This window comes from Canis aureus, chromosome 1, assembly GCF_053574225.1.
Source record: "Canis aureus isolate CA01 chromosome 1, VMU_Caureus_v.1.0, whole genome shotgun sequence".
Taxonomy (NCBI): domain Eukaryota; kingdom Metazoa; phylum Chordata; class Mammalia; order Carnivora; family Canidae; genus Canis; species Canis aureus.
Window position 1 is genome coordinate 85,195,692 of NC_135611.1, and position 27,903 is coordinate 85,223,594.

At 35.2% G+C, this 27,903-nt stretch overlaps 1 long non-coding RNA gene across 4 annotated transcripts; it reads right to left on the minus strand.

Annotated features, from left to right (window-relative positions):
• LOC144319097 (uncharacterized) lies at positions 1-27,629 on the minus strand. 4 transcript variants are annotated; one of them, XR_013385011.1, is made up of 7 exons: positions 27,433-27,629; positions 26,448-26,705; positions 23,401-23,503; positions 20,441-20,735; positions 15,666-15,730; positions 2,791-2,845; positions 1-947 (listed from the first exon to the last, which is right to left on the minus strand). It is a non-coding gene; the product is annotated as an uncharacterized LOC144319097 (long non-coding RNA). The 4 variants fall into 4 exon arrangements; XR_013385013.1 differs by having other exon boundaries at positions 26,391-26,705; XR_013385012.1 differs by lacking the exon at positions 23,401-23,503.
• Between the last annotated feature and the right edge of the window lie 274 nt (positions 27,630-27,903).

The following is a 27,903-nucleotide window of genomic DNA, read 5'->3' on the forward strand; positions in this document are numbered from 1 at the left end:
TTACACTGTCTTCTGCATGTTTATATTCTGACATTTCAAACTAGTTTACAAATAACTTGAAGTATTGGATAAAAACTTAACAATAATATGAGTCATGAGATTTTTTTCTGGGTATCAAGTGTTCTGTGTCAGAAAAAAAAAAAAAAAAAAAAACCTTTCAGAGGGTCTTAGAGAGTTCTTTATCAGCCTCAAGACTGCAGGTTCTCCGGGTCTTCTTCGTAGGGTTCTGGTGATCACTCTAGAATGGTTGGTGCAGTCTCAGGCATTTATGGAATCTTCAGAATTGAAAGGTCATAACATTTAAAGAACATTATGAGTTAATAGGATCAAGAGTCATAGATACTTTTCCCGAGACTTTTACATACCAGGTCTTCTGGCTGGCATTACCTACAAAAAAGATACACTCAGTGCCCTAAGCCTGAATATTATTTAATAGAGTCTCTCAGTGCTACCCTTCTTTCTTTCTTTCTCTTTTCTTTTTCTCTTTCTTTCTTTTCTTTCTCTTTCTTTCTTTCTTTCTTTCTTTCTTTCTTTCTTTCTTTCTTTCTTTCTTTTTTTATTTTTTTCCTTCCTTTTTTTGAAAGCATCTTTCAACTAACATCTTCTTTCATGAATGGAAGTCTTTTTATTTTATTTAAATTCAGGTAGGTAAACATTTAGTGTATTATTAGTTTCAGGGGTACGAGTACTACTCTTCTTGATGATGGAATACAGTTGGAGAGTTTTTCCTTCACCTGTAGGCCTGGGTCTGGATGATTCTTACATTGGCAGTCCCAAGTCACATAAGCTATAATCTCAAGCTTCTCATTTCCCATTTTGATGTTTTTTGCAACAGATTCAATATTATCTTTGTGTTTCTCCAGTGTTTTATTGAGGGGAGGATATTTAACCTTTCATATGCTTTTCAAATGTTGACACAAAAGATGTGTTTCATAATCAAACTTCACCTATGGAGACAAAATGGGTTAGTCCCTGTTCTCTGGAACCACTTCCTATAGTCATCCAACTCCCATCCCCCATCATAGAGATCTGCATAACTTTGAGGGCTGCCTATTCTCAGTGACTTGCTTCCTGGGTTTACTATTCAGACTTGGTCTTTCTATTGGTTAAGTTCTCAGATTGAAATACTGAGACGGGGATCCCTGGGTGGCGCAGCAGTTTAGCGCCTGCCTTTGGCCCAGGGCATGATCCTGGAGACCCGGGATCGAATCCCACGTCGGGCTCCCGGTGCATGGAGCCTGCTTCTCCCTCTGCCTGTGTCTCTGCCTCTCTCTCTCTCTCTCTGTGACTATCATAAATAATAAAAAAAAAAAATACTGAGACTTCTGTCTTTACGACTCCTAACTGCCTCAAGTAGCTCATATTAGAACTTACACCCTGGCACAGACTACTTTGAGAAGTATTTAGGTAATTAAGAATTATATAGGCAAGTGACATCAATGACAAGGAGCATACACATGACAAAATTTCATAGATCCTACCACCACACCCAAAGCCATCACATTACCATATCAAAGGTCATGAGTATAAGTTTTCCTGGTATGGAAAGGCAATAGGAAAGACTGGATGAATTCACTTTGGACTTCCCGTGCTGACTAATAACCCCACTTGGCATCGATACAAGGGTGTATTACTTGCTAGGGATGCCAGAACAAAGTGCCACAAATTGCATGGCTTAGACAAAAGAAATATACTGTTTCAGAGTTAAAACTGGTAGTCTAAAATCAAGGTGTTGGCAGGACTGGTTCCTTTCAAGGGTTATGAGGTAAGAATCTGTTGTAGGCCTCTCTCCTTGGCTTGTCAATTGCTGTCTTCTCCTTATGTCTCTTAATATTGTCTTTCCTCTACGTGTGTCCGTTTCTCTATTTAAATTTCCCCTTTTTGTATGAATAACAATTCCGTTGGATTAGGGCCCACCCTAATGGTCTCATTTTAACTTGATTAATTCTGTAAAGATCCTATTTCTAAAATAGAATCACATTCTGAGATGCTGAGAATTATGACTACAACATACTTTTTTTTTTGTTTTGTTTTTTTTGTTTTTTTTTTGTAGGGTGTAGGGAAAGTTCAGTCCATAACAAAGAATATAAAATAATTTAAGTGGGCACCCCCCCATATACTCATATAGTCCATGGTTACTAAGAGACAAATTGATACTACTGTTGAGTCAGATGGGTCAATCATTTATCTTATCCCCAGATTAGGAATTAAATCTGTGTTAAAATGTACAGATAGGCTGAGAAGTATTTTCCTAATTGGCAGCCATAAGAAAAATTATACAAGCAGTAATACTATTTGATCTTGTGTACCTGGTGTTTTTAGTGCGTAAGATGCTAGGCTAACAGTTGAGGTTTTCAGCTGATAGAAAGGTAGAAGATATTCTCAATTAGAATTATTTCCCACACTTTTACTTAATAGCATTGCTACTGTATGATTCTGGTGTTACAACTCCTGTTTCTAGGGCTAGGTCTCTCTATACTGAAGCAATAGTCTAGAGCCTTTAGTAACAGAAATATATATGTATAGAGAAGTTAAAACATAGCTAAGTATCTGTACTATTTTTACTTTTTGTGTGACCCTGATTATTTGATATTTTAATAAAGATAGCGTTTAGAAATTAAATTTGAAATAGAAATTATACTAAACTCCATTGCATACAGCATGAAAGAGAATTGAGGAGCTTAGCCATTCAACTTCTACCTCCTTCATACTAAATCATCTTGCTATTCACATTAACCTTGAAGATCAATTACCTTTAAGCCAGTAGTTCTCAATTTTGTGTTTTCTTACCTTCAGTGTTCTTAGTACATAATTGTGTCACATCAATAGAACAGGGAGGCATGCCCTAAGGAGTGATTGAGAATTGCTGCTCAATATACTGATAGTAACATCTCATATGGGTACAAATATATATATAATTGCATATTTATGTATATATACAAATATAACTATTATTTCAATGAAGGAAACATGAGAACTGAAGTTGCTCTTTTGTTTACATTTCAGTGTTGTAAATGTGTGATTATTTATATCCCACCTGATCAGAAAAATGATTTGAGGTAGCCTATACAATGAAATTAGTCCAACAATAAAAAGGTAACCAAAAAAATTGGAATAAAGGAAAAGTAAGATAAGTAAAATAATATAGCAACTAGCATTACATTACTATGTAAAATACGTGACAATGACATTCTATTAAAGAAAGATTTAATCCAAACATTCAAGGATGATTTATCATTAGAATGTCAGGCAATGTGTCACTGTACTTAAGAAAAAAATACATATCTTGATAGATGTCATAACAACATTTTTTAAAAGATTTTATTTATTTATTTATTTATTTATTTATTTATTTATTTATTTTTATTTTTTTATTTTTTTGAAAGGGTGAGAAAGAGAGCACAAGTCTGAATAGGGGCAGAGGTAGATGGAGAAGCTATTCCCCACTAAGTGGGGAACCCACCACAGAGCTCGATCTCAGGACCCTGAGATCATGACCTGAGTCAAATGCAGATGCTTAACTTAATGAGTCACCCAAGAGCCCTATAACAACACTTATAAAGTTCAACATTTTTTGTGATTACAAACTTTTAAAACACTAGGCATAGAAGTGCTTTACTAGCACAACAAAACCTGTGTATTTAAAGACATCATATATGTAATGAACAAATTTTAGGATATTTCACCCCTTGCTAGTTGCTTTTTTATTTAACTTGCTTCTCTGACTTGTCAGGAATTCCACATTTGGAACTCTCTAGTTTACTTTCCAACCTTGGAACTCAGAACTCATTGAAACTATTCAATCAATAATATTCCCTCTTTTGGTCATGTCTGTTACTTTTTGAGGCTAGAAGAGTTATATACTTTCCAAGAAGATAGTCATTCAAAATAATCTCCAATTTGCTAATGGGCCTACAGAAAATTTATGAAAAACTGAACATTTTAAATTGATTTGAACAATTCCTTATTTGTAAACTATCTTCATGGTTTGTTTCTCAATTTGTGTATGCATTTTATATTCTTTTTACAAGAATATGAATATGTGCTGTATGTGTATGTGCAAGTATCATGTGCATAGGGAAATGTCTAGGAAGACATTTCTCAGCATTAAAATTATATGATTCTCATCAGAGAGGGTGACAAAAAATGCGAGACTCCTAACTCTGGGAAATGAACAAGGGGTAGTGGAAGGTGGGGTGGGCAGGGGGATGGGGTGACGGGCACTGAGCAGGGCACTTGATGGGATGAGCACTTGGTGTTATACTATATGTTGAACTCCAATAAAAAATATACAAAAAATCTGCAAAATAAGTAATTCAGTACAAGCTGTGCATGCCATAACTTAATTCTCTGATGCTACAATTATTATTTGGCATAACTTAGAAATGGAAAGATGGGGTGGGGGGAGATTAATCATAGAAGAGAAACAACTGACCTGAGAAGATTAAGATTGAGGACACCACCTCCTGGGACGCCTGGGGGGCTCAGCAGTTGAGCATCTGCCTTTGGCTCAGGGCGTGATCCCAGAGTCACAGGATCAAGTCAATCAAGTCCCACATTGGGCTCCCTGCAGGGATCCTGCTTGTCCTTCTGCCTATGTCTCTGCCTCTCTCTCTGTGTGTCTCTCATGAATAAGTAAAATCTTTAAAAAAAATAAAATTCTCAAATGTTGTTTATGAGTACTTTTTTATTTTATTATCAGAGCATTATTAGAAGTATTAAGAATATAGAGTCTAGTAGGATATTTCTGACATAGAGTATTCATCTCTGATCAATAGATCAGATAGATCCCTATAAAGTAATTTGGGGGAAGAAAGATACAAATGGAAGAAACTAGCATAATTTGGGGTCCTTGAGATTACAAATAACAATGACAGTTCTTAATATAGTTTCTAATAAGTTGTGAAAACTAGGTCATTATGTCTCTATCATGGCTATGAATCTCAGTTCTATTGACAGCTTTTTTTTTTGCATTTTTTTATTTTGTTTTGTTTTATTTTATTTTATCTTTGCTTGTTTTAGTGTTTTGATTTCTTTCCTATTTTGAGTGTTCAGACCTTACCTTATAAATACTAAATCAGAATCTCAAATTATGATACTAAGTGATTAAAAATTTTAAATCTCCAGTATTCTATGGAGATACATATGACGACAGAAATATGTTTTAAAACATGTTATTTCAAAACAATTCTTAGGCACAATATAAATTAAATAAATTATATCTAAACTATATGTATGTCTAAACAACTCAAAGCTTTGAATAAAAATCATATCAAAAAAACCTAACAAAGTAATTGCCTATGATGAAGGATTGATAATGGGCCTTGGAATCAGAGATACAGAGGAAGAAATGACATAAAATAAAATAATAAAGAAATTGTGTATGAGTTAGCATTTGTGGTAAAGACTGGGTCATTTACCCACACCATTGCCTTCTACTGAACGCAATGAAATACTGTATCTTTTAGACTCCATATGAGTAGTTTGCAACCATGAGAGTGAGTTCTGGATGATGAAATGTAGTAGAAATGAAAAATAGCACTTTTAGGCCTGATCATTATACCTTGTACATAATCACCCCCTGTTCTCTTTTCTTGCTCTTCTGAATTCAGCAGCATCACAGATGAAAAGATCTTGGATACCTGAGTTACCACATAGAATCTGCCTGGCTCATCACACTGGGCTGTTGACTAGGTGAGAAATAATCATTTAAGCTGTTAAGCTTGAGATGTTACGTCGTTAGAGTACCTAGCAATAATCACTCTCAACAGGAGGATGATGGGGTGGCATGAAGAATATGACTTAAAAAAAAATTTCTGTTTCTGTGGGAGAAATACAAAAGAAAGAAAAAGAAAAACAAAAGAGAAAAAGGTCCCATGTATGAATATTTTACAAAGCCACCATACAAACCAATGTTCATATGTCTTATTGTATAAGCAAGAAGCAGAAAAGAGAATTCTATTTAAAAGGTTCACAAGTTCAAGGTATCCACGTTGGAGTAACTGGAACCAAATATCTCTTTTTGCTATTAAAAACTAGATAGCAGAAATAAGAGTTGTTTTTCAGATATTGGAACATACAGCACTGGAATATGACACTTAAGGCAAGAAAATGGAGATGGAAGCCAAGGTTACCTCATTTCCTGTCTAAAAGCACTTCCTGGGCCATGGCGCTGGAAGGAGAAACCCAAGGGGAGCAGGGTTGTCTTGTTGGATTGAGAAAACAGAAATTACTGTTGGGGAAGCCTATGCCAGCTGGTCATGCAAGGCAGCATACTGTAAAGAATGGCAGAGGGATCCTTTTGAATATTGGCTGCATGTTAAACTGCACACAAAGGAGTAACCTCCATCAGGCTAAGCAGGTGAAAATTCTAGGAAGCTCTATGCTGGATAATTCAGAGATCACACAGGTCTAGAAGTCATTTGGATAACTGGAGTATTCAGAGCAGACTCATAAAATGCTTCATAGCAGAGATGAACTACCATAGAGTAAAGGCTATTTTAGACTTTCCCTAACAAAGCCTAAAAACAAGTGACAAATGGACCAAGATAATCAAAACTAAAATGTACATTATCTCCAAATTTACCTATAGATTAAATCAATCTCAATCAAATTCCCATCAGACACCTTATAGAAACTGAAAAGTACATTTCTAAATACGTGTGGAAATGCAAAGAACTTTGAATAACCAAAATAATTTTGAAAAATAAGGGCAACTTTGGAGATTTGCACCACTTAAATTCAAGATTCATGATAAAGGTCAAAAGTCATAACAATGTAGCATTAGCGTAAAGATAAAAGAGAAGTGAATGAGGGGTCCAAGGCTGGCTTGGTCTGTGGAACATGTGACTCTTGACCTCAGAGTTCTGAGTTCAAGCCCTGTGGTGGGTGTGGTGATTATTTAAAAATTAGATCTTTATATATATTAATGGACCAGACTAGAGAGACCAGAAATAGAACCATATACATAAAGCCAATTGCCATTTGACATAGTTACCAAGGCAATTCAATGGGGGTAGAGATACTCTTTTCAACAAATTGTGCTGGAAATATATGGCATAGCCAAATACAAATAATGAAATGAACTTTAATTTTTACAATAAACTGCTAGCAGTATCATTTTCCTCACTTAAAAGTGCATTATCTCTGAGGGTGGGACATACATACTTTTTGCACAAAAATGATTTTTAAAAATTTTTAACACAAAAAAATCACTTAAAGTATTTTTTTTAATTTATTTATTTATGATAGTCACAGAGAGAGAGAGAGAGAGAGAGGCAGAGATACAAGCAGGCTCCATGCACCAGGAGCCTGATGTGGGACTCGATCCCGGGTCTCCAGAATGGCACGCTGGGCCAAAGGCAGGCGCCAAACTGCTGCACCACCCAGGGATCCCCCACTTAAAGTATTTTTAAGGATGATCATAAAAACTAACTCAAAATGAGTCATAGACCTAAATGTAAACCCCCACTTATAAAACTTTTAGAAAAAAAATTAGGAGAAATTGATTTTCAGTTTGGCAAAGATTTCTTAAAGAGGACAAAGAACACACAGAATTGAACTTCCAATTTCCAGTCCACCATATAAAAAAGTTTGGAAGTCACCACTGTATTCTAACAAGTAAAAAGTGAACAAACTAAAAAGTCAACAGCTCTTCTCAGATCTCTAAGAGAAGTGAGGTTACATGAAAACTACTATCCCTAGAATTGGAAAGACAGATGAATTTGAGTGATGGAAATCCACTAGCAGAACACTCTGCAGGAGCAGTACTGGGGGAGGGAAAAGTGAACTTTGACAACGTTCTGGAAGCTCAATGTGGACAAGTCTAAGAGACAAAAACTCCATAGGGACCAGTCACGGCAACCCCCCACCGCCACCAGCCACATACATTTTACGTGTTTTATCTCGAAGTTTTACCAGGTTCTCACAGAAACTATTTTGATATACCTCAGTGCATTGTTTTTAATATCAGCCCTCAGGAGGATTTAACCGCAGCCTAATCTTCTGGGCTTTTAACAGAGCCTAAATGACATCAGGGAAACAAAATACTCAATCCCATTCCATTCGAGCCATCCTGTCCCACCTAAAATTATAAATATCTGACCCTCCATAGGATTGAACAAGTACAGGTGGATATTTACCATACTTTTATTTGCTCATCCATTCAACAAATATTTATTGTATATCTGATGTATCATAGGTACTACATTGAGTGAAGATATAGCAGCAAAGAAATACAGTTCTTGTCCTCATAGACTTGATATTCTAGTGTAGAAGAGAGACAGCAAATAGGTAAACAAACAAATGCATTATGTAATTTTACGTGTTAAAGTTTTCCATGAGGAAAAATCAATTAAGTTAAAAACAATAATGCATGAAATGAATTATGAAGTTTTGCCTTTGCAAATGAACTATGTTAAGTTTGATATGCCTATGGAAATGAAGGTGCACAAAGGCAAAATTCCATTTGGAGAGTAAAAACATAAAGTGACTAAGAAAAAACAAAACCTTGAAATAAGTAAGCCATTGAAGTAAATTGGATTAACTATGTGATTTTGCTGTTTAGATATCTTGTGATAGGGTGTTCAAGTGAAATTACTGTGTTTGCACTGAAATCTTAGCAAGTTCTATAGAGTTTTCAAAGGCTAGGTCCTTAGACACCAAGATAGACAACAACATTGAAATATAAGAAGAGATAATACCAAGTCAAGCACATTGGTGTGGTGACAAAAATCTAAGTTCTCCTATTTCTCAACACACACACACACACACACACACACACACACAGAGTCAACATTTTGATGAGCCACATGTATGAAATTACTAATAAAAATAGGCTAATTATGAGATTCTTTAAAAAGTTTTGTTTTTGTTCTAAAGATTTAGAAAGTTCTGCAAATAATAAACATGAGGTCTGCTGTTTGTATTGATTAGAATGTTTTAATTAGTATGTTTTCAAGTATGAAGGGGAAAATGACTGAAACAAAACAACTAAAAGACCAAAATGAACACATTATTGGACAACTAATTTTTTTAGGTACCAGGTAAAGCACTTTTGCATATTATCTCAATGCAAAGAGGATAAAAAATAATAGCACACATATCAGTGAATTTTTGTAAATCTAAGCATTTCTTCCACTTAGTATTAATAAGGGGTAAAATGAAGGCAAAATCTGGATGTTTTTAAGTGACATTTATTTCTATAAATGTGTCCTACTGGGACAATGGGGCCGTAGGATCCAGTTCTCAGTCCCAGGGCTTATAGCTGCTTTTAAGTTCTCACAAACTTCTTCTTTTGATTGCATCATCTATTTTACTGCATAAAAACAGATTTTATCTTGAAAAACTTAGAAGTTTAAAAAAAAGACAACTGTCAATATCAATTTCTGAAGAACAGAAATATTCAGTGAAACTTTGCTTTAATTCAGATATGTCTTCATAACTATATAACCCCCCAAGACGGACCATAGAGACTAGATCAGATCTGGGTATAATGTGCTGAATTTTGGCGCAGAAATGAAGAGTAAAATATTTGTCTCCATGGGGACAGATCCATTACTGCACTTTTCAAAATGTCAAGGTTACATTTGAAAAGTAGTTGCAATTTTCTCCCATTTCATAAAGATAATTCTCTGCTTGTACTTCACACATAAAAATCTGTGACTTAATGAAAAATTGTCTTCATAGTATTAGGATAATAATCCCAACCTGACATGGTTTGGAGTAGAACGTATTTTTTTCTTAATCTCCAGATTCCAGGGAAGTAAAAACATAGTATTGTCCATGATTTAGTAGTATTTTCTCATTTTGACCACTTCAGTTTTGTAGGAGGTCATAGTTTGTTTCAGAAACCTTGTCAAAGAAATTTCTTTGGTAAACATTAGTCCATAAAAAAGGAAAGCAGATTCCTATATGTTTGAGGTATACATATCAGCCAACCTTGGGCAAGTTCAATTTTACTAGATAAAAAATTTACATTTATGTATATTTGATATGCTTTAAATAAGTCCTGATTGTATATGCAATGAGAGTGCAGCTAAACAGTGCAGTATACTTTTACAGCTGTTAAACCATCAAACTTTATTGTGGTGCAAATGTTAAAAATATTAGTAGCTATTTGGAGATAGATAGTAGTATTTAATGAGATTCATTGGCAAGTACAAAATAAAATTCTAATAAATAATTTTAAGGAAAATTCTTTAATTTCAGTTTATTTATTAGAAATCTTAATATAACAAATTTTTTAAAAACTCACTTAAGGCAATTCTGGAGGATGGCCAGTTGTAGAAAATCAATAACTAGAAGCGTTAAGTTAAAATTTCTATCATCATACTAGGGCTCAAGAGGATATATGGACAAGATTTTAAAAGATTGAAGTAGTTTTGCAGATGTCAACAAGTAATTTGCCTTTATGATGGGCAATTTTTTTTAGTCCATAAACCATTTGTACAGAAGAAAGCACAACAAATATGGCCTTTCCTTGCAGAAAATCAACAGTATCTTTGTAAGAAACATTAAAACATGAAACATCATTTAGATTCAACTAAGTATTACATTTTCTGTATGTTAAGAAACAGACATTTTTCACATGGATTGTCTTATGTCATCTTCACAATTACTTTGTAAAGATTAGATTTATAGAGACTAAGGAACTTGTTCAGAATCTCAGCAAATTGATGGTCGATGTGAACTTTAAATGCGCTTTTCTACCCCAAGTATAGTATTTTTCCACTCGCTCGCTCAAATAATTATAGCTTCATTTGGACATCTCAATAAATCTCTTATTTGTTTAGTAAATATCTACTAAATTTCTAATATTCCTAATATCTCTGTGTTACTTAGTAGAGATGTAAGAGTTACCTTGACTGAACTCAAGTAAATTTTGTTCTTCTGCATGTAATATGTTGTTTTATTCTGGCTGCTTTCAAAACTTTCAAATTAATCATATATTTGACTGTATGTCCCTAGGTGCTATTTACTTTGCATGTACCATCCTTGTGTTCCAATAAGTTTGAATCTGAAATTTGTTTCTCACCAAATTAGAGAAATTTTACGCTACATTTCTTCATATATTTATTTTGTCCCTTTATCTTTTTCTCTCCTGGAACTGTAATTGCATATATGTTAGACCATCTTCAGTTGTAGTTTCTCTGAGTCTGTTCATATTTTGCATTTTATTGTCTCTGTTATCCAGTGTAGCTAATTTATATTGATCTGTCTTAGATTTCATTCACTTTATCTTCAATATGCTGTTAATCCCATTAGATACACTTTTTATTTTGGATTGCATTTTTCACTTTTTTCTTTTTTATTCTCCAATAGCTTCTATTCCGTTGCTGAGATTTCTTATATTCATCATCAATGTATCTCCATATCCATGGAGATAATTATAGTCGTTGCTTTAAAATCTGTCTTGATTCCAAACTCTTGATCAGCTTTAGTTTTGTCCTCATGGATTATTTTTTCCATTGAGTGTGGTATTTTTCTGTTTCTTTGAAATTTGAATAATTTGGATTTTGGTTCTGGATGTTGTGAATTATACATTGTTGAGTTTCTAGATTATGTTATATACTTCCAAAGAAGATTGATTGATTGATTGATTGATTGATTTTTTTTTTTTTTTGAGTGGTTATCTTGGCAGAACTAAATTGCCATTTTTTTCTAGGTGGTGCATGGCAAGTTCAGTCAGATATTTAGGTATAATGTGTTTCTACCTTATCTCTTTTTAAAGATCCTCTCCCCATTTGACTCTGACCCCTCTTAATTTTTCAGCTATGTAGTTGTCCCAGATTCTGCCTTTTTTGGCTCATCAGTCCAATGAGAAAGTCTTATCACTTTCATATGTTACTTGTACAGCATTGCACTAATGATGTCTGCCTTCAGGCTATGAGTGATAAAACCAGGAAGCTTACCTACGATTGTTCTCTTCTACCAAATATTTTTTTTGAAATGGATCTTCTACCAAATATTGACTTATCTATAACAACTGCCTGCTTTGCTTCAGTCTTCAGAAGTCTTGGATCTTCTACGAAATATTGACTTATCTATAACATCTGCCTGCTTTTGCTTCAGTTCAGCCCTTAGATAGTCATTTCTTTTTACATATTACCCCGTAGTTCATGGAATCATACAATATGTGTGAAACCAGCTTTGTAGCTGCTTCTTTTATTTAGCATATGCTTTAAAATTAATTTGTGGGGGCACCTGAGTGGCTCCGTGGTTCAGCATCTGTCTTTGGCTCAGGTCATGATCCTGAGGTCCTGGGATAGTCCTGCATCACACTCCCCTCAGGGAGCCTGCTTTTCCCTCTATGTTTCTGTTTCTCTCACATGAATAAATAAATAAAAATCTAAAAATAATTAATTTGTAATATTGTATATATCAGTAGATCATTCCCTTATGTTTGTATTCTTTTACTACAAGTAGTATTTGCTGTATGAATATGCCACAATTTGTTAATCCATTAAATATTTAATGAACATTTGGGGTATTTTTAGTTTGAGCTATTATGAATAAAGTTCTTTAAAACTTCAGAGAGAAGATGTTGGATGAAAGTATATTTTTGTATTTTTTTTAAATTACTTATATGTGTTACATACAACTTAAACTATCAAAAAAATTTTTTCATAAATGATGGCATCATTTTATATTCCCATCAATAATGTTTGAGATTTCCTATAGATCCACATTCTCACTTCATGTTATCATTCTTTTAAACTTTAATCATTCTAGCAATTATGTGGTATTGTCTCATGATTTAAATTTGCATTTCCCTAATTACCAATACTGTTGAGCATATTTTATCATCCATATATTTTTGTCTTTCAAGTCTTCTAACCAATTTAAATTTTGTTATCTTAATATTGTGTTAGAAGGATTCTTTACATATTCTAGATATGAATCCTCTTTGGATATATGGTTTGCAAATATTTTCTTCCAAACTGTGGTTAGCCTTTTATTTTCTTATCAATGTATTTTTCAGAACAATAGTTCCTGATCTTGAAAGTGTTGAACTTGACAATTAAAAAAAAATACTTTGTGCTTTTTAAAATTAAACTTTGTAATACAGAGCAGTTTAGGTTCATAGCAAAATTGAGCAGAGGTACAGATTTCCCACATACCCTCATCTCCTCCCTCATTATAAGCATTTGCCCACTGGAGTGGTATATTTGTTTCAATCTATGAACCTACATCGGCACATCACTATCACTCAAAGTCCACCCTTTATGATTCACTCTTGGTATTGTGTATTCTGTGATTTTGTACTAATGTATAATATCCACTGTTATACTTATGTAGGTGTATGTATATATCCACCATTATAGTATCATACAAAATAGTTTCACTGCCTAAAATAATCCCTGTTGTGTGTATTTATCTTTCCCTCCCCCTTAACTTCTAGAAGCCACTGATCTTTTTCTAGTAAATATTCTGGTCTCTGGTTGTATCACAGTTTATTTATCTATTCACCTTCTGAAGGATATCTTAGTTGCTATCAAGTCTGATAATTATGAACAATACTGCTATACATTTGTATATAAGTTGTTCTGTAGACATTGTTTTAAACTTGTTTAAAATTTGTTTGGGGAAATACCAAGTTCCCTAAAAAAACTTTTACTATTTCTTGCCAAGCAGGTTCGCTGGCAAAGAATTTCTTTAATTTTTGTTTGACAAAGTATTTCTTCACATTTAAAAGATAATTTTGTAGGGAACAGAATTATAGATTGGTGGTTTTTTTCTCCCCCACAATACTTGAACATTTCGTTCCACTCTCTTATTAGCATGGTTTTCTGAGAACTTGCACGTAATTCTTATTTTTTCTCTCTATGGGTTAAGATTTTTTTTTTTTCCTTCTGGCTCTTTTCAGAACTTTTTCTATATTTTTGATTTCTGTAATTTGAATATGATATGCTTTGATGCAGTTTTTTGGCATTTATCCTGCTTCATGTTCTTTTTTTTTTTTTAAGATTTATTTATTTGAGAGAGAAAGAGAGAACATGAGTGAGAGGGGCAGAGGGAGAGGAAGAGAGAATCTCAAGCAGACTCCATGCTGAGTGGAGAGCCTGAGGAAGGGCTCAATCTCAACAATCTTGAGATCATGACCTGAGCCAAAACCAAGAGTTGGCTGCTTAACTGACTGCACCACTCAGGTTCCCCTGCTTCATGTTCTTTGAGCTTTCTAGATTTGTGATTTGGTATCTGGCATTAATTTCAGGAAGTTTTCATGGTTTCAAATATTTCATCTATTCCTGTCTCTTCTTCTGGTATTTCCAGTACTTATATGGTATACCTCTTGTAATTTATTCCACAGTCTATGGATATTCTGATGTGTGTTTTTTGTTTGTCTGTTTGTTTATTTGTTTGTTTTCAGTCTTTTTCTCTTTGCTTTTTCAGTTTTGGAAGTTTTTATTCTGTTATCCTCAAACTCAGAGATTCTTTAGTCAGATGTATTAGTGTCTTGTCTATAATAAGCTCATCAAAGTCATTCTGTATTTCTGTTAGAGAGGTTTTCGGGTTTTGTTGTTGTTGTTGTTGTTGTTTTATCTCTAGCATCGCTTTTTGATTCTTTCTTAAAATTTCCAAATCTCAGTTTACATTGTCCATCTGTTCTTACATATGGTTTACTTTATCCATAGAGCCCTTAACATATTAATTAGTTGTTTTAAATTCCTGATCTGATAATTCCAACATCCTTGCCATGTCTGGTTCTTATGCTTGCTCTGTAACTTCAAATGGTGTTTTTGCCACTAGGTATACATTATTATCTTTTTTTTTTTTTTTTTTTTTGATAACTCTCCATGATGTAACAGGTTAAAGGAACTGCTGTAAATAGGCCATTGACAATATGGTGGTTAGGTAGGGGGGAATGGAAACATAGTCCATGGTTAGGTTCTAGTCTTTTAGTGAGTATGTGCCTCTGGAATGTGAACTTCATGAGTGTTTCTCAGGTTTTTCACACCCCTAATGTGGGAGAGGCTAGCAGAGTGAGCTGGATTTTGGTATTTCCCATCCCCAGGTCAGTTAGGCTGATAATAACCTGGGATCTTAGGCTTCAGTTAACCAGCTTGCCCTATGGAAAGGCCTCATTCAAAGACTAGAATGTTTTGGAGTATTTCAAACTTTTCCTTCTCAGTGCCAGAAGCACAAGGGGAATTTTCTCTGACGTTTATTGTGAGATTCTGGTCAATCTCACAAAACTGTAGGGACCTCTCTACTTCCCCATCTTCCCATGAATATTTTAACTCTCAGACTTGTCTACACTGAGCCTCTAGCAATTCCTCAATTATGTTTCATATTTTCCTATCCCAGCACAAGTATCCAGGGCTATTCCTCTCCTAATCTCTGCTCTAGTAACACCCACCTCCCTGTATTCACCTGTCTGCCTCTTCAGTCTGGACAGCAATGATTTGCCCTGTGTCCTCCTCACTCTTACAGATTTAAGATTGGTTAGGTTCTCAGTCTGTTCTCTTTGTGGTTGTTAGCAAGGAGTGGCAACTTCCACGCTCCTTTCATGTACAACTGAAAAACCAGAAGTCCACCTAGTTTCTTGTATAGAATAATTCAGAAAACACAGAAATAGTTATAAGCTTGTCAAAATTATATAGAGCCACTAATAGAAAAAGGTACTTGAATGGGTATTTTGTGATTCTTATAAACCAAATTACCTAATATGCTGAATTTGTATCAAGCTTTCTGGAACTTTAACCAGTTCACATATTCCTCCTAAGATCTGGAAAAAAACAAAGATGCTGCTATTACCAACAATTATTAACCTTGTATTAGAAGTCTTGGCTAACATTACAAGATACAAAAATAAAACTTACCAAAGTAGGGGGTCTCCACATCATTGTGATGACTCCAAATGCTTTCAGGTGTCTAAGTAAAGACACTTTCTTGTCAAGAGTAAACTTGACACCTGATACCATCCTATAGTTTTAGATAGTGATGTTGCTCCTGCTGCTCATGATCTTTTATAGACAAATCTTCTATCTAGAAAATTCTAAAAAACTAAAAATTTGGGAGAACTTTAATTGTGGTCGATTTCATTTGTCATCAACACCTGAAATGGACTCATAAGAATCTGTTTATATTCTTTATTCCATTTAGTATTAAAATTCATATATTTTTGCTGCAGAATTATTCATGTTTGCTTCCTCAGAACCCATGATAGGTATTATGTGACATAAAGTATATGATCATTGTTACTTCAAATTCTGAATTCCATGGTATCTATGACTCAGGATTTCATATAAAGAACCTATTAAACACTTATTAATAATATTTTTTTATAATCTTCAAAATAGTACAATGAGATACTCATTACCATTTAACAGATGAGAAAAGTGAGTGGCAGAGAGGTTAAATATCTAAGGATACACAGCTTATAGGTAGCTGAACTGAGCTTTAACCCTGGAGACTTGAGTCCAAAGCTCACTGTCTATTGCTTCTTTCACTAATGGTGGGGAGTAGAGGGGTGGGCAATATTTCCTTGTAAACCCTACTCAACCCTAATGTAACTGTACCTTGCTCCTTATCAGTAAATTGGAAGAGAACTCTATTCATTTAAAATTTCGAATCTATACCATGCTACTACAATAGAAGGCCCTTTTATATTATCTATCTATCCCAATCATTCTGCTTGGGATGATTTTCTGGCTTGTACATAAAGGAACCCCATCTTGAAAGGTTCTATTCTTTTTTTTTTTTTTTTTAAGATTTTATTTATTCGAGAGGGAGAGAGAGCAGCAGAAGGAGAGGGAGAAACAGGCTCCCTGCTGAGTAGGAAACCCAACGTGGGGCTCAGACTCAGGCCTCTGGGATCATGACTTGAGCAGAAGGCAGTTGTCTGACCAAGTGAGCCACCCAGGTGCCCCCAGGTGACTATTTCCTCATCAGCTGGTGAGCTCTGAGACTTGTTTGTGCTTGATGTCTAAGAGCCAAGGTCAAAGAGACTGTAGAGTATTCCATGGAATCTGGAAATAAGCCCACTTTCTCCTTAGTGACAGCACAAATTTTACTCATACCAGGCCTGCCTAACAATACAGAATCTTCAGCCCATTGAAAAGAATTTTGTTCTACTCCAGGCAATTTCAGAAGTTAGAATATCACAAGGAGTCACAAACAGGTCTGAAACACAGGATGTTGCTCTTGTTAGGCTTTGCCCAGTTGATTGTAAGCTCTTGATAGACAAGGACTGCTAATTCTATCTTGCATGTTTGTTTTTTATTCAGGAATTGAACAGTATCCTGGATGTCACAGGGCTAACAAAATTTCTTTTATTATGAATTAAATATATTAGTCTAACACAAAAGGTAAATTAGTAGAGCTCAGAGAAAGGTGCTTTTCAGAATATGTGTCACTTGGTTCCTTGACAAGAGGAAAACTACAGAAGTTATTCATTAAATGTTTGTATTCTAATTTTAGCTCCCAAGCAATCCAATGAGTAAATATGGAATAAAATACTTCCTTCATACCTAACTTATGGTAAACTTATGTTTACCATTTATAAAATAAGAGAAATTTATCAAGTTTTCAGCATCTACAATGAGTTGAGCACGATAAATTTTATTAAGGGATATATATAAATATATTAAAATACATAGATGTTAATTTCAGGGTGGCTAAAATGTTTCATAAGTAGGAAAAATATGCAATATATTTTATGTATATATAAATATATATACACAGATATAAACTTATTTCAATAAAAGCATCTGCAATTGTGTGTGAATGTGTATAGAGAAGAATAAATTCCTAGAAGGAAAACAAATTTGTTATAAATAAAATAGTTACTAAGTTCAATGAAAGAATCTTCAAAGTAATAAAAATCAAAAAATAAACAGAACAATTTATATAGCCAGGCAAATAAGATTACCACCAAAGGTAGGAAGGCTATTAGTGCATAACTATGTCATAAATAAAAATGAAGTTTCAGCACAGAAGTGCAGCTTAATTCAAATTTGAAAGCAAAGGCCATCATAAAATTCCATTAGTACATGGCAACAATTGTATCATTGCATCTCTTTTAATCTGAATATGGGCTCCACTGATTATTTGTTGTTCTTACTTTTAGCAAAAGTGAGGTTTTTAGAGTTTGAGTTCAGGCATGGAGAATTTTAGTATTAGTTTTTCCTCTATAGTTAGGTGTGGTTACATATATTAATAATCTATCAAGATCTACTACTATACTTTTTTGAACAGATTGCTTCTCACATGCAAGAGTTTTGAGTAGGTACTACTTTGTTTTGCACTTCTTTCTTTTTAAAATTTGTGAATATACATTTGCATGATTCAAAATTCACAGTGATATAAAAAGGTATACACACAACAGCAAGTTCACAACTTTTCTGGAATCCATTGGAGTGCTGAAGTTGCAAGGCAGTCAACTGGTCCAAAAAAAATCTAAGAAAAGACTGGAGCCTCCAGGAAAACACAAGATAAGAACAGTGGCTTACCAGGACAGGATGCAGCTGGACAGCAAGAAGGGGTTATATGCTCCTTATTGGCAAGTCAGCTCGGGTTATTGGAAAATTGGTGGAGAATAAATGTGCATGGGAAGTGGTGAAAAACCCTGGGAACTGCAAATACCAGGAGGTCTGGCAACTGAGACCTCATAGAAAGTGAAAGTTTCTGAGAAAGTCTCCCTTGTGGTACAGAACTAGAGGAGGGAAACAGTCAGTAGCTTCTATAGAGGTGGGGGAGACACACAAGTTTCAACGGAGACATTTCTCCTCTATCTTCCCTATAAAACTAAAAAACCTAAACCTGTAGGGGGGGATGGTCAGCACACTGGTGCTCATGGGTCACTGGTGAAAACCCATTGCAGCTAGGAGAAGGAAATAGGAAAAAAGAAACTTGAAACCTGGAGGATGGGCATAAAGGTCTAATGGACTCAGAACTCCAAAGCAAGCTCCAGGACAAAGAAGCAGATATATAGTGCCTATGTCAAACAGTTAATCAGAATAGAGACCAACTACACCTGTGGCCCCCATTCTCAAGCACACACCCCAGGAAAAGAAGCATTAAGTAATAAGTAATTTGTAAAAGACAGACCTTCACTGAGGTCCAGTATGAAGAGAACTAGTAAGATTGGCATGGAGCAAGCACTGAAATAAAAAGCCCTCTGAAAACCCCTACCCTAAACACATGGTAGTATTAGAATTTGAAACCTGTGGTAACCTGAGAGTAACCATAGCAACAGCAAATCTGAAAAACCAGGTTTAATGGGTTAAACAAATTGCTCCCATAAGGCGGCAGGTAGGGGGGGAGCCATAGTCAACAAGGAAGATGGCTTCAAGAAAATATTTAGGAATAAACTAGAAAGCATACCAAAAAAGTAAGAAAAACCAGCACATTCCTAAAAAACAGAGCAGTCATTATAACCAAACTCAAATATGATAGAGATGTTAAAAGTACCTGAGAAGGAATTTAAAATAACTATGATTATTATGTTAAAGGCTCTTAAGGAAAAAGTAGACAGCATGCAAGACAGGTGGTTAAATTTAGAAATTATAATAAAGATTCAGATGAAAATCCCAAAAATGCATAACACAGTCACAAAAAAATGTCTTCAGTAGGCTCAATAGTAAACTGGGTACAGCCAAGGACAGAATCCATTTACTGGAAGACAGGTGTACAGAAGTCACCCAGGACAGAATGCAGACTGTGATTGAGGAGCCTACAGATGAATGAAATAAACACAATGAAGTGAGTGGGGAAGAAAAAGCCAACCTAAGTAACCATGAAATAGTGTTTTGACTGGATCGTACAAGGCTTAAGGCTAAAAGAACTAGAGGGATATTGCATTTTAGTTGGTAGACTTATTTCACATGCACCTATGGGACATATTATCAAACTGCTTTATATGAATACTAGGCTTGAACAAATAAATAAGTTTTAGGGGTACCTGGCTGGCTCAGTGGTTGAGTGTCTACCTTTGGCTCAGGTCGTGATCCTGAGGTCCTGGGATGGAGTCCCACATCAGGCTCCCTGCCGGGAATCTGCTTCTCCCTCTATGTCTCTGCCTCTCTCTGTATCTCTCACGAATTAATAAACAAAATCTTTAAAATAAATAAATAAGTTTTAGATAATGAGAGTCAGGATCTCACTATTAGAGACAGAAAGGGGGACAAAAAGGTCAAATTAAACAGCTCTCAGTGACGAAGGCTGGAATAATTTGAGCAACAAAATAAATAGTAATGATATTAGATTATAACCCCCAAATAAAATATATATCCATGAATCTGAGGACTTCAGTTTTTAGCCCAACATGTAAAATGATTGGAAATCAATACTCTTAACCTTGAGAAGACAAAGCTAGACAAACCGAAAATCAATGACTTTCTTAGGCAAGAGAACTAAGGTTGCAGGACAAACTGCATTCCCAAAAACTGGAGAGTCAGGTGCATCCAGGGAGAGAAAGTTCCTGAGATTGGCTTACCTGGAGCAAGAATTGCCAATCAAGGATCATTTGTGCAGTGTACATTAGGAATTACCAGGTTGCATAGAGACTATGGGCTGTGAGAAGCTCCTAGAGGTTGCACGTAGAGGGGATCCCCTAATATCTTCTCAGGCTTTTCCTCCAGGAACACCATCAGGTTTTCACTGGGAGATCTGAGAAAGCTCCTAAGGAGCTGGTCCTGGTTCTTCCACAGTTCTTAGATATTTTCTTCTATCCCATTCCATTCCATTCCATTCCATTCCATTCCATTCCATTCCATTCCATTTCCCTGGTTCTAACAGGAAAAGAGAGCAGTAGGTATTGTGAAACTCTCACAGACCCTTCCTAATCTCTAGGATGGAGGACATCACTTGAGGATGAATCTGGAAACATATCCCAATTTGGGGAAAGAAAATACACTCTAGAGAGATTCTATCTTCCCATGTCACCTAAGGCGTGGGATGGGGGGGAGCCATAGTCAACAAGGAAGATGGCTTCAAGAAAATATACTAGAAATACTAGGGCCAGAAAGACTAGTCGATAGGAGTGATCAAAGCTCTACCCTTTGAAGAGAAGCAGAAATACTTCATTGGCCAAATCCCCAAGACCGGCCTATTAAAAGAAGCACACTTGGGACACCTGGGTGGCTCAGTGGTTGAGCACCTGCCATCGGCCCAGGGTGTGATCCTGGAGTCCCAGGATCCAGTCCTGCATCAGGCTCCCTGCATGGAGCCTGCTTCTCTCTCTGCCTATGTCTCTGCTTCTCTCTCTCTGTGTCTCTCATGAATAAATAAATAAATTTTTTTTAAAAAGATGCACATTTAATCAGAAGATTAGAGTACACCCTTTTTTCTCCATAACCTATCATAATACTAACAAACCTCCAGAAGTAATAAAGGTGGATTATAGAAAAAGGGCTTCAAGACATGCACTCTCTAAAAACAGGACAAAAGGAAACTGAAAGCCAAGAGGAGTGGAAAACAAGATCGCTAGAGAAATGCAAAGCCTCTGGTGCTTACAAGTTAAAATGAACATTAAGTGTACCTAAACCCCTAGACAGATTAACACACATCCTCATACTAATGGCCTATTTACCTCAGTTACTATTACTTTGTGTAATGTGTCTGGTCTCAACAAAATTCACAAGGCATGCCAAAAGGCAGGAATAAACACCATCTGAAGAGACAAAGCCGTATCAGAACCAGACTCAAATATAAAAAAGATGTTGGAATTATCTCAGGAAATTTTAAGTAACAATGACTAATATGGTCATAGCTCTTCAGGAAAAAGTAGACAATGTGCAAGACCAGATGGAATGTCAGCAGAGAGATGGGAACTATAAGAAAGGAGAAAAAAGAAATGCTAGAAATGAAAAACAGATTTGGAAATGAAGACTGCTTTTGATGGGTGCATCAGTCAGTAGACTTGACACAGCTGAGGAAAGAATCCCTGAACTTGAACATAAGTAAATAGAAAATTCTCATACTACAATGCTAAAGGACAAAAGAGGGGGAAAAAAGGATAGGATGGAATGAAATGGAGTGGAATAGAGTAGAACATCCAAGAACTGGAGGACAATATCAAAAGTTGTGAAATGCGTGTAACTAGAATATCAGAGAAGAAAGAGAGAAAGGAACAGAAGAAATGTTTGCAGAAATAATAATGGTTGAGAGCTTTCCAAATTAATGATAGATACCAAACCATAGAACCAGAAGTTTAGAGAATAGGATACTCAAAATATGCATAGACACATCACAGAGTTAAACTGCAGAAAAATGAAGATAAAGAGAAAATATTGATGGAATCCAAGGATTGGGGAATACTTTCCATGCAAAAGAACAAGATAAAAATTACAGCGGACTTCTCATAAAAAAAAAAAAAAAAAAAAAAAAAAAGCAAGCCAGAGTGGAATGAGATCTTTAAAATGTTGAAAACAAAGACTGCATCCATGAATTCTATATCCATTGAGATTATCCTTCCAAAGTAAAAAAGAAATACTTTCTCAGATAAACAAAAACTGGGAGAATTCCCAGACAGCAGACTTGCCCTGCAAGAAATGTTAAAAGAAGATTTTCAAGCATAAGGAAAGAGATATAGATCAGACACTTGCATTTACATAAAAGAAAGGAGAGCATCAGAGAAGGAATAAATGAAGGTAAAATAAATTCTTTCATTTGTCTTATTCTTAACTGACCTAAAGGACAATGATTTGGGGCAGTGATAGTAATATTTTATGTTTATGTGGATAAATGAAACAAATAACAGCAATGTCACAAGAGAAAGGGAAGATTTGGGATACTAGGTTATAGTGTATTTGTACTATACATAAAACAGTATATTGTTATGTAAAGATGTACTTAGACAATTTTAACATGTATATTGTAAACACTAGTAAAACCTCTAAAAAAGGGTTTTTTTTTTGAAGAGGAAGTTTAAATGATAGAACCAAAAAGGAATTAAAATTAAATCATACAAAATACACAGTGAGTTTATACTGATATAAATAAGTTATCAAATAAATAAGAGGCTGAGAAGGGACAACTCCTCCTAATAAGAGAATTTGAATTAATAAACACAGAATGACTGAGGGAAATTAAAAGCCTCCATTAGAAAACCACAGTAATAATTGCTGTGGTTAAGATTGATGGGTGAATGCTAAAATTGTTTGGCAAAGTATAAGAAGAGACAGAATTTTACATAGTCTCATCTCAGATTATATTTCTCAAAACAGTATTTACAAAGGGAAAATAGTGACTTTACAATGAAGAAACCTTCAGACACCACCTTATTTTAGTGATCAAGATTAATACCAATGGAAATGAGACATCACATGAGCCCCCTGATCATCATGCAGTAGAGAAGGTCCATTGTCCGTGATCTTCTTCCCCAACATGCATACCCTCAAGATCATTGTGAGGAAACATAATGCAAACCCAATTAAGGTACATTCTTCAAAATACCTTTCAAAGTGTCATCAAAACAGGGGAATAATGAAGAACTGTCAGACTTCTAGGAAAGACTGAGGATCATAAGAAATAAATGCAAGAGAATTCTTGGTTGATTCTAAAACAAAAAATGAACATTTGAAATACTGAATAAAATCATCTGAATAAAATCTGTATTTCAATGAATAGTATTTACTAATGTTATTTATTTATTTTTTTAGCTATATGAGATGTTGAGATTTAAGGAAGCATGGAGAAAGGTATATGGTACTCTGTTTATTATTTTTCAACTTTTCTGTAAGCCTAAGTTTTTTCAAAATAATTTGTTAAAAGATATTTAAAAAGTCCACCTCAGCTCCGTTTCTATCAACTCTATTCTTCCCTCATTCTCAGCTTTATGTTTATCGTTTCAGTGATGATTTATGCAAATGCAAAGAAATGTCAATGTATGCTTATTTTGCCTTTCTTACATGCCAGTAGCATACTATATATACAATCCTAAATATCAGTTTATTTACTTAAAATATATCCTAGAAATTGCTTCATTGAAGTCTTCTCATTCATTCTCACAATTGCATAGAATTCTACGGTGTGGATACACCATAGTTTATTCAAACAAAAATTTGGACTCGTGGGTAGCTCTAATCCTTTGGACTGTTGAGTTTCTAATCTAATAAAAATAATATGCTGTGGATAACCTTATATATAGTATATGTTATCTCATGCATGGGAAAGTATTTCTTTGGGATATATTTCCTGAATTAGGACTGCTGGATCAAAGAGTGAATACAACTGTAATTGTGGTGGATATTTCCACCCTCCTTAGCACAATGGTAGGATTATTTTTCATTCCCACCAAAAATATAACGGACACCTGTTTATTCATAGCTTCACTGTGAGGATCCTAAAATTTTCAAAGTATTTCGTGATAGGTCATTTTATTATTTTTCTAATAACATTATCATGTTACCATTCCTCTTACAGTTAAAGAAATTGGGTCCTAAAGAGACTGTCTTCCTCATATAAATAGCACCATTCAGTGATGAATCCATATATAGAGGTAGTCTTGTTGCTATGGAGTAAGGTGAACCAGGGCACTGCTTCATGTAAGCAAACTGGGTAGATACTGTATCAAATTACTTCACTGACAGAAACTGCCCATATAATGTCAAGTAACTCTCCAAATTTATTTATTTTCCTGTTCTTTTCATTTGTTTCTGTTATCACTTCATTAATTTTGTATTTACGTAGTCATTCCAGCCTGAATACCTAGAGTACCTATCAACTCAAAAATATAGTATCCACAACTTGAAACAGGCAGAATTAAATTCCAGCAGTAGGGGATCCCTGGGTGGCTCAGCGGTTTAGCACCTGCCTTTAGCCCAGGGTGTGATCCTGGAGACCTGGGATTGAGTCCTGTACCGGGCTCCCTGCATGGAGCCTGCTTCTTCCTCTGCCTGTGTCTCTGCCTCTCTCTCTCTCTCTCTCTCTCTCTCTCAATATGTGTGTGTCTTTCATGAATAAATAAAATCTTAAAAAAAAATTCTGGCAGTAGAAGTCTAAATAGTGGTTACCCTTGTTTGAGTAATAATCGGCAGTGTGAAATAGGAAGTTTCCAGAATATTGGTAATGTTGTTTCTTTTTTTTTTATTTTTATTTTTTTTTTAGTGTTCTGTTTCTTGAGCTGGATTCTATGTATGTGTTGTGTACCTTTTCTGTGTGTATCTTAGAATTCAATAAAATGTTTACAGAAAAATATTACATGGCTTAAACCCTTACCGGATAGTTTAACTGAACACCTGTCCATGTCCATGTCCTTTTCTTTACCTTAGTAAGTAATAAGAAGAGTGTTCTCATTCATTCTTCTCTATAGCAAAACCTTGGCACACAGGACTCCAGTGTGGCTCAGTGGTTGAACATCTGCCTTTGGCCCAGGTCATGATCCCAGAGTCCTGGGATCGAGTCCCACATCGGGCTCCCTACTAGAAGCCTGCTTCTCTCTCTGCCTATGTCTCTGTCTCTCTCTGTGTATCTCTTCTGAATAAAGAAATAAAATCTTAAAAAAAAACACTTGGCACAAAAATAAAATTTACAAATTTAGATGTGCAAGAAATACCAATTTTTTGTATATAAGTTAGGTAGTGATTTGATTTCTTTTGATTCTAGGATGGTACAAGAATACGGAATACCAATTTGATACAGGAAAGTCATGTTAAGGTCCATGTGGGCTTCCTTCCATACATCTTGGTAACTACAGATATGCTCAGGTTCAACCTTACATAGCTCTTTGAAAGTAGGCTTCCGGCAGAGTCTGTACAAAGAAATCTGTACCCAGACAGGTTGTCTTTAGTTACAACCTCCCTAAGTGTACCATATAGCCAGTCTTCTTTGAGTTTGGCAGTTTTCTTTCTGTGTTGTCCAGTGAATCAGTGTTCTCTAGAGAAACAGAACTAATAGGATATATTTATGACAGGAGATATATATTTATATAACTCTGTATAGATATAATAGTATAAGTATGTATGTACGTATGTATGTATGTATGTATCTATCTATCTATCTATCATCTATTTATCTATCTAGAGAAGAAAGAGAGAGAGAGAGGTTGAGATTTAATATGGGAGTTGGCTCACACAATTCAGGAGCCTGAGAAGTCCCATGACCTGCTCTCTGCAGGCTAGAGAACCAAAGAAGCCACTTGTATAATTCAGTCCATACACAAAGGCCTGAGAACCAGAAGGTCTGAGAACCAGGAGTGCCCATGTCTGAAGACAGGAAAAAAATGGATGTCCCAGCAGCTCAAGAATAAAGAGCTTTCTATCTCACTCTGCCAATTATTACTCCACCTAAAGTAACCACTCTGCCTTTATTTCTATCCAGGCTTATAGGAAATTGAATGATGCCCATCTGCATTGGTAAGGGGGATCTTTTTCATTCGGGCCACCAATTCAAAAGCTAATCTGTTCAAGAACCTCTAACAGATGCACTCAGATATAATGTCTTACCAACTCTCAGATAACTGGGCATTTCTTAGCCCAGTTAAGTTGACACATAAAACTAACCATCACTTCCAGTATATTGGTCTGGGCTCTTCAATTTTTCAGGCCTGGGAAACTACTTTCTCCTTTCAAGTCTTAAAAATATCACCAGCTCTCTTGCTGTGCTTGTCCCCTAGGCCACCCTCACTCAAAAAGCCTTGAAATTCTCTCTTCATGCTTCTCACCAGCAAAGGATTCCATTGTCATAGGCTTTTAAAAATAAAAACTTAAATATCAGGAAAAGAACATGCCTTCAAGGGACACTACAAAGGTATCCAGCTCCTGTACAGAGATAAAAAAAAAAAAAAAATTAAGAGAAAGGGAAAACTGCATTAGAGGAAAAAATTTCAATAAATTACCTGTTATATATTTTCCAAAGAATCAAACTCTTATTTCAAGTACTACACTGGACCCTCTAACACACGTGAAATTAGCTATTTTTGTGCTTCTTAAACTATCAAGATTAAGAATATTGCATTTATCAGGACACTTCTGAAAGATTGTACTTTTTGTGATTGGAAAGAATATTTTGATAAGCTGTCTTCTTGCGGGGGAAATGGAGAGCAATGATTAAAAACTCAAAAGCCACCATAAAGTAACAAGAAACTACTTTCAAAAACAAATTGACTCAGTTATCTATAGAGAATATGTTTTAGGTACAAAGTAGTGGTTGCCCATAGCCTGATTAGATATTACTCAATGATGTTTCAGAACACATTGTAAAAGATCACACTTATACCTAATATTTTTGTGTCATTCTCCAGAGATTGAAGATAAAATCTTCCTTTCTCACAAGACTTTCCTAAATTTTCATTTAACATTTTAGAGATGTTGCAATGTAATTTTTAAAATACAGTTTAAGTCACTGCCATAACCTAAGCTGTATCTGTAAACACTACAATGAAACCACTATAGTTATTTAATACCATTAAAAGTCATGGTTTAAAGTTGGTTTCCTATATATTTATATGTCGAAGTAATGAAATCATGATAGTAAATTCACAATTACTTTTATAAATCCTGAAATAGAACTATTAGATTTTCTGATAGGAAAATCGGGTACTCAAGGTTCTCCTTTATGCTTCTTCGTTCTCCCTGTTTTGTTTGTTTTTCTCCAGGTTGTGTTTCTTAATGGTTGGAACAGTGGGGAGAGCAGGCGTAGTGGAGAGGGAGTAAAGAAGTGTGTGTGAAGGGGGAGCCTTCATTGTACAGAATGGTCATTAACTGTGATGCAAACGCCAATGTTTCCATGGAAACCTCTGTCCACTACAGAATATACTAGAGCAATTTTTGAACCATTTGTCCATTTGATTAATTATGTCTTTGTGCCGAAGGCAGCTTGGCTTGATTGTCTCATCATGTATTAGAGAAGCTACTGCTCTAACAAATGGGCCTATTGTTTTGGGCCTATTCATCTTGGTGCATCCCTGCGAGCTGATAGACATTTCAACAAAATGACTGTCCCTTAATGAGCTGCAGC